This window comes from Oryzias latipes, chromosome 5, assembly GCF_002234675.1.
Source record: "Oryzias latipes chromosome 5, ASM223467v1".
NCBI classification, from domain to species: Eukaryota; Metazoa; Chordata; class Actinopteri; order Beloniformes; family Adrianichthyidae; genus Oryzias; species Oryzias latipes.
The window spans coordinates 13,442,868-13,462,030 of NC_019863.2; the positions used below are offsets into that span (position 1 = coordinate 13,442,868).

The window sequence follows — 19,163 nt, forward strand, 5'->3', positions numbered from 1 at the left end:
TAATTGGTTGTTATTAAAATGATTTCAAAGTGACAAAAGTAAAAGTATCTTTAGTAAACAAATACGTTCTTTTACATTTGATTAAATGGACAACACCTCATCACCTAGTGGTTACCTGATGACTAACTTTCATTTCTCAAACAAACAGCTTTTAGTGGAAATTGCAGGCCTTACCCTTTTATTTAAAGAAAATCTCAAATATTTTCCCCTTAGAAGGCTGAAGTTTACTTTTTATTCAGTTGCTTCGTGGTTCAAGTCCCAGAACTGGGGTATCCCCAGCCTTTGCCCACAAGTGGCCAAGATAGGCTCTGGTAACCCCGAAAGTGACAAAACAGGTTTAGAAGATGAATATTTGCTGGCAGTGCATTTTTAAAAACATATGGATTCTGTAGTTTCTTGAGTTTTCGTTCAAACGTAAAGCAAAATTTCACAAGAGTTTATGCAATTCATGAGTTTTAATTTGTTTAGGTCATTTTCAATTTATCCAATCTGTATTTCTACAAATGCATTCATATTTAAGGAATTTAGGAAAACCTTTTAAAGAAAAAACATATTTTTGAAGTTTTTTAATAAACTTTTCAGAAAATAAATATGTAAAATCACTTAAGCATACATTTGTGACCGAAATGAAAGACTTAAAACTTTAAAAAAATTGCTTGTCAAAGGCATGATTTAAGGTAAAGCGTCAAAACTTCCAAAGGGATCAGCAATGTAGAAATTAATGAACTTTCGTCTAAAGAACTTCTCATTTGGAAACAATGCCAGTTCAAGCAGCTGGCTGTTCCCTGCATGTGTGTTCAAGTGTCAACAGATTCTCAGACAGTTCTTAGTGGGCTCTCTGCCTGGCCCACTGGAGATGAGGGAGTGTGAGGGGGATTGAAACTATGTAACAAATTGACAGAAAGCTGTCTGGCGGAAACAGCACCACAAGCCCCATCCTTATCAGTGCACTCAACCTTGTGCTGCACTATGATGGACTTCCACATTCCATTTTATTGATAAAATTCATTATCGAGATAAAAAGTCTTCATAAAGACATGGATCATAGTAAAATTCCAGCAGCTTTTGCTTTTTCGCACGGAGAGTGCAATTATTGGTTTGCTTTGAGATGACAGGGCACATGAACTTTTCCAGCCAACGCAGAGCTTATTAGCAAGTGCTGCTATGGAAGGTGGTCATATTAACTCACTTATATTTAACTGGCTCTGTGATGCAGAGGACATTAGCGGTGCACTCTTAATAAAAGGCAGATCAAGAATCTTTAGATAATGATCCGCACTCCAATCTGACATGAGGTCGATTTGAGGGAATATGATCAAATTAAACACAATATTGGGAGTTTTAATGGATCACTAGCACAAAAAAGGCGAAACTATGACTATTAAATGCAAAAGCATATTATGAAAGTCCTAATCCCAATTTGGTCTGTTGTAAAGCATTCCTAGTGGTCATTTAATTAGGATTATGCCGTTTTTAGCCAAAATGCAAAAACCTGTGTCGCATAGTTTCTGCAGAGCAGCACTAGTTTCTCAGTTCACCTTTAAGTTGCGTGACTGTTGGTACAGAGTGAGCCTGCCTCCACGTCCCATCATCTCTCTCCCGCTAGCTACACCAAACTAGCATTAGCCGTACAACAAAAATGGCAAGCAATGTTGGTGCCGTCCAGCTGCACAATTTAGAGCCAGATACCAGCTCAGACGAGGAAAACAAAGACGAACATGGATCTATTTGTCCGCAAGTGGGTGAATAAGAATGGAGTGGAGCAGGGAGCTTGTGGCTTGCTGTAGTAGCTTCTATGTCACAACTACAAGCTTTTTCCAATGGAATTTTTCCATCTGCTCCTGATTCATCCTGATTTGAATAAAAAAATATAAACAGAAAAGAAATGCAATTTTAACATTAATTTTCTTCATGTATGTCCTCCATCCTGAGAAAATACAACAAGAACATTTCAAAAACACCCTTTTCCTAAGAGAGGGTTTTTAAATGAAACATACACAAACAACATCTCCAGCTTTTTCCAACTCACAACAGCACAAAGGAACACGGTGAATAGGAAATGGAGCTGCTCTTCCCAGCCTGGTCTCTCTGGGAAAAAAACAAGCCGACGCATTGGCACGCGTCTCAGCCTGAGCTAGCAGATGAGGCGCTGCCTGGCTTCCAGAAAAAACAATTTGTTTGTTTATTGTCTTGGTGTTAAGACCTCGGTTACAGTACATTTTAGACAGCCATTGTTGGTCCTGCTCCTTTAAACGGCATCTATAAAACATGGGATATGCTCTCTTCTTGTCCTCCTCCTCCTCTGAACATGACGGGGCAGCACAGGAGCATCACAATGCTGCGTTTCTTTTGCTCTGTTGGGGTTTTGAGTTTTCACTTTAAGCACCCGGTGAGTTCACCCCCGGCAGCTCGTGCCTGCGCATTGAGAGGTGGAACAAACAGCTCTCTAAACACATTAGCTCGTGAATTCCACTGAGGAGCAAACCTTGAGGTGCTGGAATCGTGCGTGAATGGATGGGCGGCTTTTTCTTTTATTTTATTGTTCCTCTAAAACTAAACCCGCAGGGCTGATTGTGAACACTGAGCCACTGAGATGATGCAACACCCAGGATTTTCTGGTTAACTCCAGGCGTTGCTGTGTCATGTTCGCAAAGGCGAGGTGCTGGGATGATGTGAATTTAGCATAAACAGACGAGCTGGGCATGCCAACACTGCATTAAATGAAAACAAATGTCTTTAATTGAGACGTTTGAGAGGGCTGTAGCCGAAACAAGCGGCCTTAATTGCCCAATTACAAAACATCAGTGCCTTCATAAAGTTTAAAATCATAAGCACCGAAGGGTTTCATTTCATAATCCAGACTCGTGTGTGCCGTATTGATCGGACTGAAGGAGCAGGAATCAGGGAAGAGAACACAAGTACTGCCTCGGGTGGGTCTAGAACTAGAAGCAAGCATCTTTTCTGTGATTTTCCTGGATATCACCTGGCAGCTCATGCATCTCAAGGTCTCTTTCAGGGTCTCAGTCAGAGCTCTGCTTTTTTTTTTTTCTGCTGTTTGTTGCAATGCCCGAAAAAACATTTTTTTTAATTCCTTCTCCATGGTTGTCACGTCAAACTGCAGCACATCAGATGCATCCAAAGGGATCAAGGAAATGTATGCAATACTTCTGTGTAACGCAGGGTCACAACTTTAGTCTGTAGATGCTCCTTTTCTTTGGCAAACCATGCAAAAGCGAGCAGTTCTTCAATTCTCCACTGTAAGTGTAGAATACAGTGGACCTGTCACAGAGATCCCATCTCCCGTAATCCCAGGGTGGCCTTTGCTCTGCCAGTCAGCAACAGCAACCAATAACCCCCACAATAAAAACCTTCCAGAACAACAGTGGGCCGCAGGCGGCTTCAAGGGCTACACACACCGATCTATAAAACAATATAATGGGTTGCCTGTCAGTGAGAGTGAAAGGGAAGATCTACAGCTCCTGCGACTCTCCGAGGAACTTTGAGTAATCACAGGGGAACCGGATCGCTCTGTAAGAGGAGATATTATAATCCAGGTTTCTGGGGGATTGAAATGTGATGATAGTGCTATACTTGAAGTGAGGAAAAAAAGAAAATACAGGCGCAGGTAAGTGCAAAAGAAAAAAAAAGGTTTGAAGGAAGACAGAGAGAAGGAGCAAAAAGAAAATCTTCACAGAGCAAGCATAATTAGAAATATCCCCAGCATGTGTAGAAAGCAGCTCACTGCAAAAATAATTTTTTACCATGGACTACAAAACATAAGACACAAATAAGGCACTGAGCTGGAGCTGTTACTTTTTTCTTCTCTTTTTTGGTGCTATATTTAAAGAAAAATATAAAAAATCCGTGCTGTGGGTTGGGATCTATATGTAACCTGGCGTCTAGTTTAGTCTAGAGTTTGGAACTTTAAAAATATTTAAACTTTGTGTCAAGTATTTATTTTCTGGTTCTGGACCAAATGGATATTTCCCATCTTGCAGCTGCACCTGAACGCCACCTTGAGTCATTAGTTTCTAGCAGCCCCTCCACACGGAGAGTTAAAAACTATTCATCATGCAGGAAATGGTCAATAAAGAAGTCGATCAGCCCGGCGAGGCAAATTAGTTGTGTGGTGTGACCACTTTTGTGAGTTTTGGAATTTTGCATCCCAGGTGGCACATCTTTATGAAGTTGTGGAAGCATTTGATTATGCAGATTCAATGTGTGAGTGTGCGTGATGCTGCCTTACCTGTCGTTGTTCTGTCACTTAATCCCTGGATGCGTCCCCCTTCATTTCAGCTCCATTCCCAAATAAACAGCAGGACGCAGATCTTCAGAGGACCACCTGCATCTCCTCACTTTTAAAAACACCCAGGTGTGACATGAAATCTCTCCTCGCACTCAATCCCCGCGTCAAATCAGTCAGAAAGTGCTGCTTGTTGTCTACTTGCAAGCGCCAGACTTAAAAGTCTAGAAAAGTTGCTGGTCCTCCGCCTCTGACTCCCAACTTCCCATCCAGCAGTGCGCAGCGACGGCCGGGCAGCGGGGCGCGCAGCCGCGCATGCTCTCTGGATCCGCGCAGAGTGATGGTTGCGCTCTTCCGTCCGCTCGCTGGGTTCGGTCGGGCTTCGGCTGCGGCGTCGTGCCGTTACAGAAATGGGTTTGAGGCGTCCGGGGGCTGAAAGAGGAGCGAAGCTCATCACGGAGAGTAGCCCCGGTGCAGCAGCGCCACCCAGCGGTTACGTGGACATTCAGTGGCCAAACAGATGATTTTTTTTTATTGAAAAAAACATTTGAGGTTTACAATTTGGGACGGCTGTATACAATTATGACAAGTATAGAAAAACAGAAAAATGTAAATGACATGTACAAACAAGAAATGCAAGATAAAATTAAAAAATATAACAATAATAGAGAAAAAAATAAAATAAATTAAAAATAAAATAAAAAGGGGTTACATAGACATTTTAATGATTCTTAATTTAGAGGGTTATCAAAAAGCTGCAAGTTACATAAGATACTTTGAAGTTCCATAGCAAGTTTATTTTCCATGACATTTACAGATGAAAAAAAAGCATAGTTCTTTATGAAGTGTAAAAAAAATATCGTTTGATTTTAAGGAATCGATATTAATGTGTATAGAGAATTTACCCAAAATAATTACAACATTTAAAATAAGTTCTGTGTTTTTGTTTTTCTAAAATAAACCCAAAAATGATTTCCTTAGAAAAGTCTGCTAAATGTGGAATGTTGGGGAAAAGCCAATAATGTACATTATTCCAAAAGACATTAGAATAAAAACATTCAAAGAAAAGATGCTCAGTTGTTTCAACCTCCACATGACAAAAAGAACAACAATTTTCAGGAATTCCCAACCCTTTTTTAGTAATTCCTTGGAAGGGTAAATACCTGAAAAGGTTTTAAACAAACGGAAGAGAAGAGGGAAGTGTGAAAGATATTCCAATGAATCGTTGCTTACTTTTTGCTTTATCATATATTTTCAATTTTAGTTAACAGCAAAGAAAACAGCTGTTTTTTTTAGTATTTAATGAGGGGAGGAGCAGCTGTAAAGTCCCACTCCAATAACCTTTTATCTTTTTTTAAAGCGTTCTTTTTTTTTGTTTTGTTTTTTGTTTTTTTTTTAACTTGTCCTGTCCAACAGCTAGGCAGGCAGATGAGAGCTGAGGGGCCTCTTGTGTTGGACATATTTTACTTTAACAAGAGGGGTTATTAATCTTCAGACAAACCAAAGGTATGACTGAATAAACCCCTTTTGTAATTGAGGCCAAACTTTATTAATTTCAACCATGTTTGAAAATCTTTGGTGTTGGACTGGACGGAAAAGGAAAGAAGGGAAGAAGAGAGAGGGATGTTAGAGAGGGGAGGGTGATAGTGAGAGGGGGGGGTAAGACCATGAAGCAGCATAGAGCAGACAGGTTTACTGGTTGTTTATCATTACGGTACGGTTCAAATGTAGTACAAAAAGGGCGGGGCCTGTCCACACACACATACTCAAATGTTATCAACACACCTGCTAGCTGCAAAAATGTCCACATGTCGACATGTACACAAAAGAGTGTTCACACACGCATACCTATGCCTTTAAACCAACTAGTATGAAATCTTTCATTCATTCAATCATGCAAACTATTAGTGCAAAGGTGAGCTAACACCTGTGCTCAGGTGAGTGTTTATGTTCTTCTAAAATGGATGGTGGAATGTGAAAAGAAGGAGGAGGAGCGCCCAGCCACCCCCACACCCAGACCCCCGCCGCATCAGCAGCGGCAGCCGGAATCCCCCCCAACGCCACACGGGAACAGGCAGGGAACAACCGCCCCCCGGGCGACCAAGACCGCCACCCAGGCCAGGGCCAGCAGGACCGCCATGAGGCCCCCAGAGCCAGAGAGCAGGGAGGCGCGGAGGGAAAGAGAGCGCCGCCCCAGCCCAACCAGGAAAGCAGCCCCCCCGCCGTGCCGGGAGAGCCCAACGCAGGGCCCCACCGGAGAAGGACGCCCACAGCCCCAGACGAGCACCCCACCACCACCCAGGAGTTTCGGGCATCCCCCCGCCCCAACCCCAGGTACGAGCCAGGACCCCCCAAGGGAGACCCGCTCCGCACTCCAGGCAGCCACCCACCCGGCCCACGGTAGGTCCAGGGAGGAGCAAGGCAGGGGCCCGCCGCCCCCGCCCAGGAGGGGGGAACCCCGCGGAAAAAAGCGTTTTTAAAGCGTTCTGAGTGGTCTTCTAACTATGCTGTTTTTAGCCTAAATTAAAAAAAAAAAAGGGGATGTTTTCCAGGCCTACTGGCAGTCTGCTGCCCTTCCCATCATCCATCTGTCATCAGCTCAGACGAGGAGAACAAAGACGTAAACGGATCTGTTGGTCTGCATCAGAAGAGTGGAGCAGTGAGCTAGTAACCCACCCATTGTATAATCTACGTCACATCTACAATCTTTTTCAAACGTCTTGTTTTTTTGCTCCTGATTTAAATGAACAAAAACTCAGAAATTCAATTTTAAGCTTAATTTTCTTTATTTATCCCCTTTCTCATGAGAAAAATGCTACGAGAACATTTTAAAACACCAAAAACAGCGGAGTGGGTCTTTACGCTATGAAGGAACACGAAATAGTGGTAAAAGAGTGATTAAAAATAGGTATTTAAAAAAAAATAAGTGTGTTCTATATTTCTGTTTCTGTATTCACTATTTCACATTTTTACTGCTATTTCTCATGTTTCATCTTAATCTTTGGGTGGAGGCAAAATTTGATTTAGGGAACAAATGTCTTGGTTTTGGAATTTGGTCTTAGTCTACAATTTGTTTGTCTTTGGCATATTAAAAATTCTTTGTTATGAGAGTCCATCATAGAACAAATGCCTCTAAGCAAATTGCACACTAAGTTCTATATATTTTTTTATTTTGTGCTTCTTTTACCACATGTTTATTAATTTATGTATACAGCCCATCCCTTCTAAATTATCTTTAATTGGAAAAAAAACAACGTCAACCTTGTCCATTCTCAAAAAAGAGACAACAGTGATAGGGGAAGGGAATTCTGAATTAACGGATTAACGGATGTGTTTCCCCACTATGCCACCCTTTTGATTAAGCTGCTGCACATAAACATTTATAAAGGCCATCACATGCGAGTGAGTGAGCAGCACACAGAGCTGAAGGGCTTCTGCACTACAAGCCACACTCACATCACACGGCAAAGCCCACGTCTGTGCACATCTTTTGTTGTAACCTATTTGATCTCTTTTCCTATAGCAGATAGAATTCAAAAGAACCACAGGGTGTGAAAAATGAGATTCCTCCCTTTTTCACACAACGCGGATTACACTTCCATCAGCATTAAGCCCTCACTCTTTTCTTATCCCACCCACACAATTTGTGTGAATCTGAGGAGCTTGTCTATTATCACTTAAATTAAACTTGACTGAGTTTATGATACAGAAAGAAACCAAACTTTTTGAAACAAAATGTGCAAATAAAGACATCTGTGGTTAAATTATGTTGTTTTTAAAGTCCCACTCCTATCTTTTGATTGATTTTAAAAGTGTTCCCAGTGGTCTTTTAATTTTGATTATGCCATTTTTACCCAAATCAAAAAAACCTGTGTTGTTTTATAGGACATAGTTTTTGCAGAACGGCAGGATTTAATGAGAAATTCTGAGTTGTGGGTGCAAGCCTGCCCCCACTTCCCGTCTTTCCTATGTCTACACACGCTCTTCCGCTAGTCAACAGCCTCCTACAAAACCAACCTAACATTAGTGGTGCAACAAAACCGGCGAGCAATATCAGAGCTATCCAGCCGTACCGTTTTGACCCAGATGGCAGCTCGGACAAGGAAAACAAAGACGTACATGGATCTATTTGTCTGCTAGTGGATGCATCGGAATGGAGCCAAATGTAGCTTCTACTTTACAGCTACAATCTTTTTCAAATATTTTTCTTGTCTGCTCCTGATTCACAACAAATTAAATAAAGAAAAACTCAGAAATGCAATTTTGGGCATAATTTTCCATAATGTCCCCCATCATGAGAAAATGCCACAAAAGCATGTTAAAAACACCAAAACACAATCTTCATCAGTGTGTTTGAGGTATTTTCCTAGTTTTTGGGACCAAGACACAAAATGTATTTATGGGAGCAAAAACATCCATTCTTAATTTAAATTGCTGAAAAGTCCACAGTCTGCTTTAGGATTTCAAAAGCCACAGAGACTTTTAACTTGACTTCTCCTTTTACCATTTCCTGACTACTTTCAAAAGTTTCAACCAAGTGAAAATGCTTAGCATTCCTCCTCTAGCTTAGTTTAACTGTGCAAGTGTCAATTATTTTAATTTTCCGAGGTGTTTGCAGAATGCTGATGACAGTTGGAACAGCGTTTTTTTGAGCGAGCATTTTTATAAAACTTTCTTGGCCTTTAGCCATTGCTGTAGGCAAACCAAAACCCCATAAAGTAAAGAAGTGGGCATAGACTTTTTTGTGCTCATGAGCCATCCAAACCAGCAGCTGCAGCTTTAAAATGTTGATAAATTTTCCATCTTTCACTTTGTGTGTTTTCTTGGTCATCCCTATATAGCGGGTGTTTTGAAGGCCATCTGTTAATCTCTGACATTCTATTTCCATTTTGTCCGAGGACTACTGTTCAGTCTAAATGCATTATCATCCTTCCCTTTCTCAAGCAATCTCTTTTGTCTGGCACACTAAAGCGCAGGAATGGCTGGAATAATCAATATAAAGCATTGCAACAGTGTATGGAGATGGAAGGCGGGCATCTGGATTTTAAAATGAATTGATCTGGAAACTCCTTGAGAGAGTGTTATCATCATAAAGCTAAAGGCATCTACCTCAGATGAAACTCCACACATAGAAACACACAGTTGGGCAGAATCAAAGGCCAGGCCACAGCAATCCCTGCAGACTGAGAACGAAAAGACAAAAAAAAAAAAAAAGGAAAGGGAAAAGCCAGCTCATTATCATTGACCAGCCTGAGCTATAAAATTCAAAGCAGATAACAAGACCAGAGCCAAGCTTCACATCAAATTATGACCCACCATGAATAGAGAAGCTGTTATTCCCATCCTATTTGCGTCATTTATATTACGTGGTTCCAAAAGTCATCGAGTTTCTTTCTTCCTCTCTGAGTGTCTTTTACACGTACTGAAAGGGGAGATGACCTCATTAATCTTCGGAGCATTGTGTGGACCCATCCTGTCAGGCCGTGGACGCTGCGTTTTGTGACACAGCTCCGCTCATTAAATCATATGACAGGATGAGGTCAGCCGAGCTGTAAGGTGTCTCAAGCTGCTCCCAAGAAGATAAAGCAAAAAGTGTTGGAGAGCTCAAACAACAAATATACTGTAGGTGGCAGCTGAGGTGACTCAGGAGTTTTTTTTTTGTTTTTTTTTGCACGAGGCAACGAAGTGGATTCAAGAACCTCAGGCTGTGTCTATTTCAGGGAAAGTGTTGTCTCTACGCCTGAGGTGTCATGTGACGAGGAAACCTCTGCCTCTTCTGGCCTCATTAGTGTGGGCGGCACCTTGCATTACACTTACCGCCTCATGGTGGTCGTGCTGCGATCATTATCACTTCCTGCTGGTGGCACGAGTTGTTGGGGCTTCACAGCTTCTCACTGATGTTGCTGGTTTGGACTAAAATAAACCTGCAGGGAAAAAGCAGCGAAGTCCTGCTGAATCTTCACATGCTTTCCCCTTAGCGTTTGAAGACAGCGAGACGTCTACTAGAAAATTGCAGGGGGAGGGGGGCATTATGGCCTCAAGAATGGCCCTTTGCATCAATAATGCAGAGGAAGCAGCAGTTAATGCCCCCTTTATTTCAACAGGTCTGCAGATATCGGCATAGTTATTCTTCCTCAGCTGCAGATTTTCGATGAGAGGCCGCTACATCAGGCTTTATGGCTTTGTGTGCGGCTGCACTGAGAGGTCTCTCCTTCGACCTCAATCCTGCCTGCAGAGCCATTAATGGGTTTTCATCAGGGGCCCAGGATAATGGAGTTTCCGACTTCTTCAACACTCTCCGTCAATTCATCGGAAGGTTGTATCTAGAGAGAAAGAAATAATGCCCACATAAAGTCAGGATGTATGAGCTCAATTTTGCGTGAGCAGTGAGAGCACAGATGAGAAGAAGCCGGTCGTCTCAACAGGCCGTTTTAAATGTAAAAAATAACCTTTTATTACAAAAAATAATAATAATAAGAGATGTAATGGCAGGCTATATGTTACTGATTTTTGTGTAAGTGTAGTGGACTCTAGTACGTTTTGCTTTAAAAATGCAAATTAAGTCATTGTCTGTACTCTAACCATCATCCCGTTATGGCCTTTATATGTCAGTTCACAGCATAAGGAAAATGATGGGCATCACGCTGATTTATGTCATCATAGATGAACGGAGTCCTCTGCCAGGTGATCCCAGATGAGAGGAAACACACACTCATCAGTGACAATTAAAAAGGGGTTTATTACAACATTGAATTTACTGCATGTTAAAAAAAAAGTCAATACTATTAGTGAAAAGGGGTACAAGTGTTAGATAACCCTAAATGTGCATCCCTGACTTTTCCTCAAAACAAAATTAACAGAAAATTTGATAGAAAAACTATGATTTATCCTGTGGTGGCACCTTCCCACAAAGCACTAGGAGATCCATTGACAAATTCCTACAAGACAGATTCTGCAAAATATGATTATATTAGAAAGAGCTTTTCCAAAACCCAACAACCGTTTATTTTTTTACCCTAAAACTTAAAGGAAAATGTTGGATACTCAGTTATGGAAAACGGGTTTTAAAAATGACTATGAAGAATTTTGACCGAGCAGGACTGCGTGGTGGAGTATAGTGGCTAGCACCTTCACGTCACAATGAGAAGGCTCTGGTTCAAATCCCAGCTGGAACAGTTCTGTGTAGAGTTTGCATGTTCTCCTCATGCATGTGTGGATTTTTTCCAGGCTAGATTCCTCCCACAGGCCAAAATCATGCTTCATGGGATAACCCTTGTGCTGTCTTTAACATTGGGAGTTGGGTGATCTAGACCCACTAGACAGTGCTCTGAACCTTTTTTCTTCAATGATTTGTGATCTTCACTGGTGTCCATGGATTACATGAAAACTTTCCACCTTTATCCACCTTTGTCATGGTAGGGAGAACACGTCGATGGAAGGGGGGGTCATAGGATAGCACACGGGTTAATGAATTACTCCAAAAAAGCCCCTGGGTGTGATTGTGTTGCCCTGCAAGAGGCTGGCAGCCTGTCCAAGGTGTACTCTGCCTTTGCTCGCCTTTTTCCCCAACAGTAGCTGTGTAGGTTAGACTCTGGCAGCCCTGTGACCCTGAAATGGACACAGCAGGTTGAAAAAATGGATGGATGTTGACATAGCAGTAGCCAATCAATGATTGATTTATCTCTGAGTTAAACTTTATGTTTATCTGTGCAGCATTTGGAGCTTTTTTGCTTTACAAGTCAGAAATGGCCTAATTACGACTCCTCTTTAGGATCTTTGCATACTGTTTTATCTAAATATTAAAAAGAAAAAATAAATAAAGAATGCTCTGTGTCTACAAATGAATTAGTGTGTAAAAGACCTTTAAAGAAGACATTAAACACATTTTTACTTGAATTTGTCACACACTAAACTACAAATCCTCAGTTGACTTTTATTTCTTTCCCAATTGTTGGTGTTACCTGTTAATCTCTCTGTACAGATAGTTTCTAATCTAAGTCAAGCATTTCCACCTTTACCACCATTTGCACAAGCAGACACAAACTCATAGGAAGATAAAAATCACGGAGACAAATTCTCTTGATTTCTCAGTTCCATGTGCATTCAGAGCTGCTGCCTGAGAAGAACCTGCTCATTCATCAGGAAAGAGATTACATCTTCATCTATCTCTACTAAGTATTGGGAGTACTCTATCCTAGAAAAGAGTAAAATCTAAAGGAAAAGAAAATCCATCCTTTCAGGCGACGGATTTTACTCAATTTGGTTTGATCACTCGCCGACGTGCAACCTTGCTGTACATGAGCTGAGATATGTTTTGTGATAGATAATATGTCAGTGTGCAAATGCATTCTTTTGTCTCAATCATGAAGCAATGCAAATAGTTCACATATGTAAAATAACAAACATTAACAACAAGGATAGAATTTTTCCCCAAACTCTAGTAAAGCAGCACAGACATGCTCTGTCTTGAAAGTATGACTTTAACTCTATCTGGTGGACATAACCTGCAATTGCAAAAGTCCTTACTTGTCTGTGATTTGTAAATGCAAAAAAAACATGTAAACAAATGTTTAGTAAAATAAAAAATGATAAAAAATAAATCCCTCAGTAGTATCCGAGTCATCAGATCAATGATACTTTTGCATTTTGAAGAGTTATTTTTTTTAGTCAAAGTAGCAATATAACTACTGGACGATTTTATAAGGTGCACTTTTTGTAAGTTTATCGCGTTTTGTGTGTATCTTTTGACTGTTTTCAGAAATGTTTCTTTTTCTAAGATTTTACTTTCTAACATAAATGTTTTACCAGACCATTCAATTCAATTCAATTCAATTTCAATTCAATTTTATTTGTATAGACCAAAATCACAACAACAGTCGTCTCGATGGGCTTTGAAGTAAAACATGAACTCAAAAGGATCAGGAATACAAAGAGTTCAATAGGAAAATACTAAAATGAACTAACAAACTGACTAAGCTATACTGGCATCCCTGCCCTTAGACCCCCCTTCGCGGTAAGGAAAACCGGAATCCGGAAAAAACGAAGAAACCTCAGGGGTGCCCACAGGAAGGAGGGATCCTCCCCCAGGACGGACAGGCGATTTATCAGAACTATTAGAGAATAATTAACTTATCTAACTCTACAATTACATATATAAAGTCCAGTGGACGAGCTTCATCCACCCGTGGTTGGGGGGACAGTCAGGGGCGCGAGTCGAGGAACCACAGCCAGGTATAGGAGCAGGAGCAGAGACGAGGTACTCGGTCAGGTACAGAGCAGAGACGAGCCACAGGCAGGATCCACAGCCAGGTGTAGGAGCGGGAGCAAAGGCGAGGTAAACGGTCAAGAACAGGAGCACGGATGAGCCTTAAATGATAAATCCTGGTCAAATAAAACCCCAAGGTTTCTAACTGTGTAATTGGGGGCTATACTAGACTAGACGAGACTATCTGAGAAGACAGAACATCTCTGAGGTTTTTAGGACCAAGTATAATGACCTCAGTTTTTTCTGGGTTCAAGAGGAGGTAATTAATTGTCATCCAGGTCTTGATGTCTCTGATGCAGGCATTTTCTCTATATCGTCATTCTGGTCAGGTTTCATGGATAAATACAACTGCGTGTAGTCGGCATAACAATGGAAATTAATGCTGTGTTTCCTGATTATGTTTCCTAGGGGTAGCATATAAAGCGTAAAACAGGATGGGTCCTAAGACTGAGCCCTGTGGGACTCCACAGTTAAATCGAGTGCACTGAGAGGAATGTCCATTTACATTAACGAACTGATACCTATCGGACAGATAGGATTTAAACCATTGGAGAGCAGATCCTCTGATCCCTATGTCCTACTCTAATCTATGGAGTAAAATACTGTGGTCGATAGTGTCAAAGGCTGCACTGAGGTCTAACAGGACCAGAATAGAAAGTACCGGTAGTCCCTTTTCTGATGCCAATAACAAGTCATTAGAGACTCTAACTAATGCAGTTTCCGTGCTGTGGTGGGGTCTGAACCCCAACTGAAAGTCTTCAAAGTGGCTGTTGTCCTGTAGGTGGCAGTAAAGCTGCTTAACTACAACTCTTTCTAGGATTTTAGAAATAAAGGGGAGGTTTGATATCGGTCTATAGTTGGCCAAGATGCTAGGATCCAAACTGGGCTTTTTCAGAAGAGGTTTAACAACTGCATATTTAAAAGACTGTGGCACGTAACCCGTTTCCAGAGAGGTATTTATCATTGTTAATATGGAATCATTAATTAGGGGAAAAGTTTCTTTAAAAAGTCTAGTGGGAATTGGGTCTAACAGACAAGTTGAGGATTTGGAGGACATAATAATTGATGCTATTTCCACTTGATCCACAATAGTGAAGCAGTTTAATGTTACAGAGGTTTCTATGGATGCCTCCACTTCTACCGCTTCAGCTTACTCTGGGCTGATTTGAGATTTTACTATCGAAAAATGAAAGAAAATCATCAGAGTTGAGAGAAACAGGAACATGTGGTTCTACTGAGCTCTGACTGCGAGTTAATTTAGCAATAGTGCTAAAAAGAAATCTTGGATTGTTTCCATTCTCCGATATTAAGGTTGAATAGTACTGGCTTCTAGCTCTACGCAGAGCTTTTTTATAATTTAATAGGCTATGTTTCCAGGTATTCAGAGACCGCTCTGAACTGGAGCGGCGCCATTCTCTTTCCAACTTACGGGTTTCTTGTTTAAAAGAACGAGTTTCAGCGTTAAACCACGGTGCTACTCGGTTTTGTCTGACGAACTTAGGTTTCAAGGGGGCAACAACATCGAGTGTACTCCTGAGGGCTTGTAAGGCATCATTAACAAAGTGGTCATTTATACTAGGACTGATGCTATGGGAGCTGGACTCAGAGTATTTTCTCAGAGTATCACTAAGTACTGGCTGAACTGTGTGTTTAAACTCAGACACAGAACGGTCAGTTAAGGTTCTTCTAAGCTGTTTCTTACTCACTGGGGCAGCAGCATGTTCTAATGTAAACTGGAAGGTAATCAGAAAGTGATCAGAAATGATGGGGTTAAGAGGAAGGACACTCAGCTGGCTGATCTCTATACCATGGGTTAGAACAAGGTCCAGGGTGTGCTTATGACAGTGAGTGGGTTTATTCACACTTTGGGTGAAACCAACATCATCTAATAAAGCTGCAAAAGCATTTCCTAGACAGTCACTGGGGTCATCAACATGAATATTAAAATCCCCTATTATTATAGTTTGATCAGAATCTAAGACACCATCTTGGAACTAAGGAATAAACTAACTCCAACAAAGTAGTATTTCAGCTTTTAAATTAGAGCAGGCGTCAGCAACCTTTAGGCCTGTTTCTTAATGATCAAAATCTAGTAGGAGGCGCAAAGTCTTATTTTACCCTTTAGAAAATGTTGATACTGCTTTGCATTGATTACATTGTTTTTTCATGTCACATGAATTGTAATTCCTTTATGACATGATTAAAAACAAAAATTTAAAGAGGAACAAGCATTTTCTCAGAAGCTCATATGACGTCATTTGAAAATGAAAGACTTTCTGTGCCCGACACAGTTGTCTCAGTGCAGCTGGTGTGCTCCTGTAAAGGGTTTTAAACAACGCAAGACAAAAATGGCTTTTTCCTTGTTATTATAGGTCTACTTTGATAAGCCATCATATTTTTTCCAACTTTATTCTGATCTTAACTTGAACATAAAAATGAATGAATTGGTTTATGATCCAGTAGAAAAAGTACATAAAGAAAATACAAATGAGTCATTCTATTGATATGTCACATTTTGAGTCATTGTCCTTTCCAATTCTGATTAACTTTACCTGCTCATCAAAATGTATATCTAAAAAGCTTTATAAATACACTGAAATGTATTAATTGTAATTTAAAGTTATTTAAAATATACCAGTTTCTTTTTTTTCATACATAAATTTTGAATACTGTTGAATGATAAAAACAAAATCCTTAATTACAAAACAATTTTAAAACAACTGTCTTCTATAAAGTGATTCTCTTCTTTGACCACCCTCATGATCTTCTTCACTACATCCCTGAAGCTCCTCTTTGCTCTTCCTCTAGGTGACTTTCCTGGAAGCTCCAACCTCTGCATTTTCACCAACATGATGTTTTTTATAGATTTATTTATTTCAGTTAAGCAATTTGTGTTCATCGTTCCATCATAAACATAGTAAAGTGTACTGTACAGTTGTACACAGTTAATCGTTACTACAAGATGTTATTTCCATTGTAAAGGTGTCGACTATGCTATTTAAATGACTAGTCATTTAAGTCTGTCTAGCTGCAAAAAAAAAATCTGAGAACCAAATTTGAAGCAAGACTATTTTTAATGTTAGCATGCAAACCAAAAACTCTGTTGTCACTTTCATATTTATTCATAACTGAGTTTTTAAATGGTTTCTTAACTGATGAATTGGAGATTCATGACTTGAAAATTATTCTACAGTTTTACATCTATCACAGAAATACTGTTCATTTTAAAATAATTTGTATTGCCAGTTTTTTCATCTTTTTTTTCACTTTCATATTTTCTTTTTTATATAGTTTTTCTACAAATAATGTGTTGTTGGTTTTTTTGGCAACAGTTTCTCTTCATTTTTACTTCTTTGTGATTTTTCATTTGACTTATTTTTTCTTTGGTTTAAATTATAGAGGTGCGAGAATCTCTGCAAAAGGCTTCACATGTGATATTTGGATCAGCTGTTGCACAAACATCACTCCTTTTTTTATGCAGAGTTCTTTTTTTATTCATCAATGTTTCCTGATGTATTTCGGCTTGTTCATTTAAAAGACGACAAACATTTTTAAAGATGGCAAAAACAGTCACGCAATGTCACCAATTAATAGACCTCCAACATTTTGATCAACGAGTCCTTAGGTAAATTTGTTTTCTGGCCTATCACATGCTTTCCCACAAGCATGAAGCAAAGTTCAGTTAAGAACATACCAGTTTTTTCAGTCCACTTGTTGAAATCATTTGCCTTGGTTCAGTTAGGTTAAGTATTAATGTGGGCTTGTTCAGTTCCAATCCATTAGGTCTTGTGTTTTCCTTCCTTTTTTTTTTTCCATGTAGTTTAAATGTTTTTTTCTTCTTAAGGATGTGGTGTTGCACCCTTGAAAACAGACGGGACTTCGTCTTCTTTTTGGCAACTTTATTCACCCCGGATTTTGTATGTTTTAATATTTAGTGCTTTCTTCTGAGGCAGCCAGAGCAAGAAAAAAAAAAACGTGATGGCATACACATCGAAGCGCATCTCAATTCTGCACATGTGCACATTGCAAACATGGAGATACTGCTGTATTTTCAAAATAAAAGAGCATGGTAAATGACTAAAATGAGAAACGTTTCTCACATCTTTCATGGACCATGCCTTAAAGTAAATGAATGTAGAATTTTATGGCTGCAACTCCGGCTTGCTCTGTTTTCCCATTTTTCTTGGTTTCTTTATGTAGACTCCTGTGTCATTCAGTTTTCTGTTTGCGTCAAAATGTTAATTTTTAGATTTGAGCTTATCGGCTGTAATACAAGTGATTTTGTTCTGTCATCTTTGTTTAGTGTAAAAACTGGAATTATCTTGCTCATCCAGGAGTATCTTTTACTTCTTAGAAATTGCAATAACTGCTTTTCTAGTGTTTGTAACTCTTCAGATGAAGCTTCATCACCTGCATCTAGTCCAGTGCTTCTCAATTATTTTTTGCCAGGCCCCCTAGGAAATAGAAATTGTTTCATTGATTTGGAACATTAACACAGCAGCACCAATATATTTAACATTTTTAGTCTGAAGAAATAGGTAAAAACAGTGCTGATTTTTTTTCTAAATGGATTATTTTTTATGATCTCATAAAGGGCAGCTGTTTTCCTGCATTACCTGCTGTCTTTAGGCCCGTTCACACCGGGACGAAATTCGCCGGCGATTTTCGCCGACGTTTAACGCCTCGTGACTAAACAAAGGGCACCAATGAGAGTGTGCACACCGACGCGAAAAAACGCCACGCGACAAAGCGTCAAAAAAAAAAAAAACGCCTCGGGTTCGTTTTTTTTTCCGACGCGTCGCGTCGAAATCTATTCGACCAATGAGAATGGCGCTTTTGCACACGTGTCTGGAGCTTCTGAAGTTACAGTAAAACACAACTTGGGGGCGCTCAAACACAAAACTGCCTTGCTGAGCACACATACCAGCGAAGAAGTTAGACGCCAAGTAGCGCCAACACTGCCGCAAAGAAATAATGACGGACATTCTTAAATATCCCCTTACCAAGTACCAGTTGGAGCTACTGATGCTTGAAATATTCATGTTTTCTTTGTATTATTCTGACAAGCACATAAATACTTGCTCTCTTCTTCTGAGTGAAAAGCGACTTTAAGAAGCGTAAAGTTGCGGAGCGCCACCTTGTGTACAGGAGTATTTCTGTTTACATTAAGCGCCATCTAATGTCAGGGAATGAAATTGCATGTTCGCTCGGCTCACCGTCAGCGAAAATCGCCTGGGTGTGAACACAAAAAACGTGGCAAAAAACGCTGGCGAATAACGCCTGGCGAATATTCGTCCCGGTGTGTACGGGCCTTAAATGTCAAATACTGACACCAACTAAACCACAGGCAGACAAAGACTACATTTATGGAAAATAAAGACAGGTCTGTCACGGGGTGGGGGGCTCGAGAGCAAGTAGGACCCAGATGCAGAGACGGGAGGCCAACGGGTTCAGGACTAAAGGGTTTAATAACAGAACAAAAGGCGCTGCAGAGCAGGAATACTAAGACAAAACAAAAACTCACTGTGGCTTGGCGAGGGACAAAGAACGAGGAACGAGGACGCTAAGACGTGAACACCATGACACAAGCTAATGGACCAGCACAGGAGGAAGGCAGAGACAAGACTTATATACAGACAGGGCAGACAAGACACA

At 40.3% G+C, this 19,163-nt stretch overlaps 1 protein-coding gene across 2 annotated transcripts in view; it reads right to left on the bottom strand.

The window, feature by feature from the left end:
* LOC101172155 (protein FAM19A2) overlaps positions 1–4,661 on the bottom strand; it is a 124,960-nt gene extending 120,299 nt beyond the window's left edge. Inside the window, exon 1 of one of the 2 annotated variants that reach the window (XM_004068798.3) lies at positions 4,247–4,659. The gene's annotated coding sequence lies outside the window, so the exon portion shown is untranslated. Of the gene's footprint in view, positions 1–4,246 lie in introns of both variants that reach the window. The other variant, XM_020703220.2, reaches the window with a different exon arrangement.
* Positions 4,662–19,163: the final 14,502 nt, after the last annotated feature.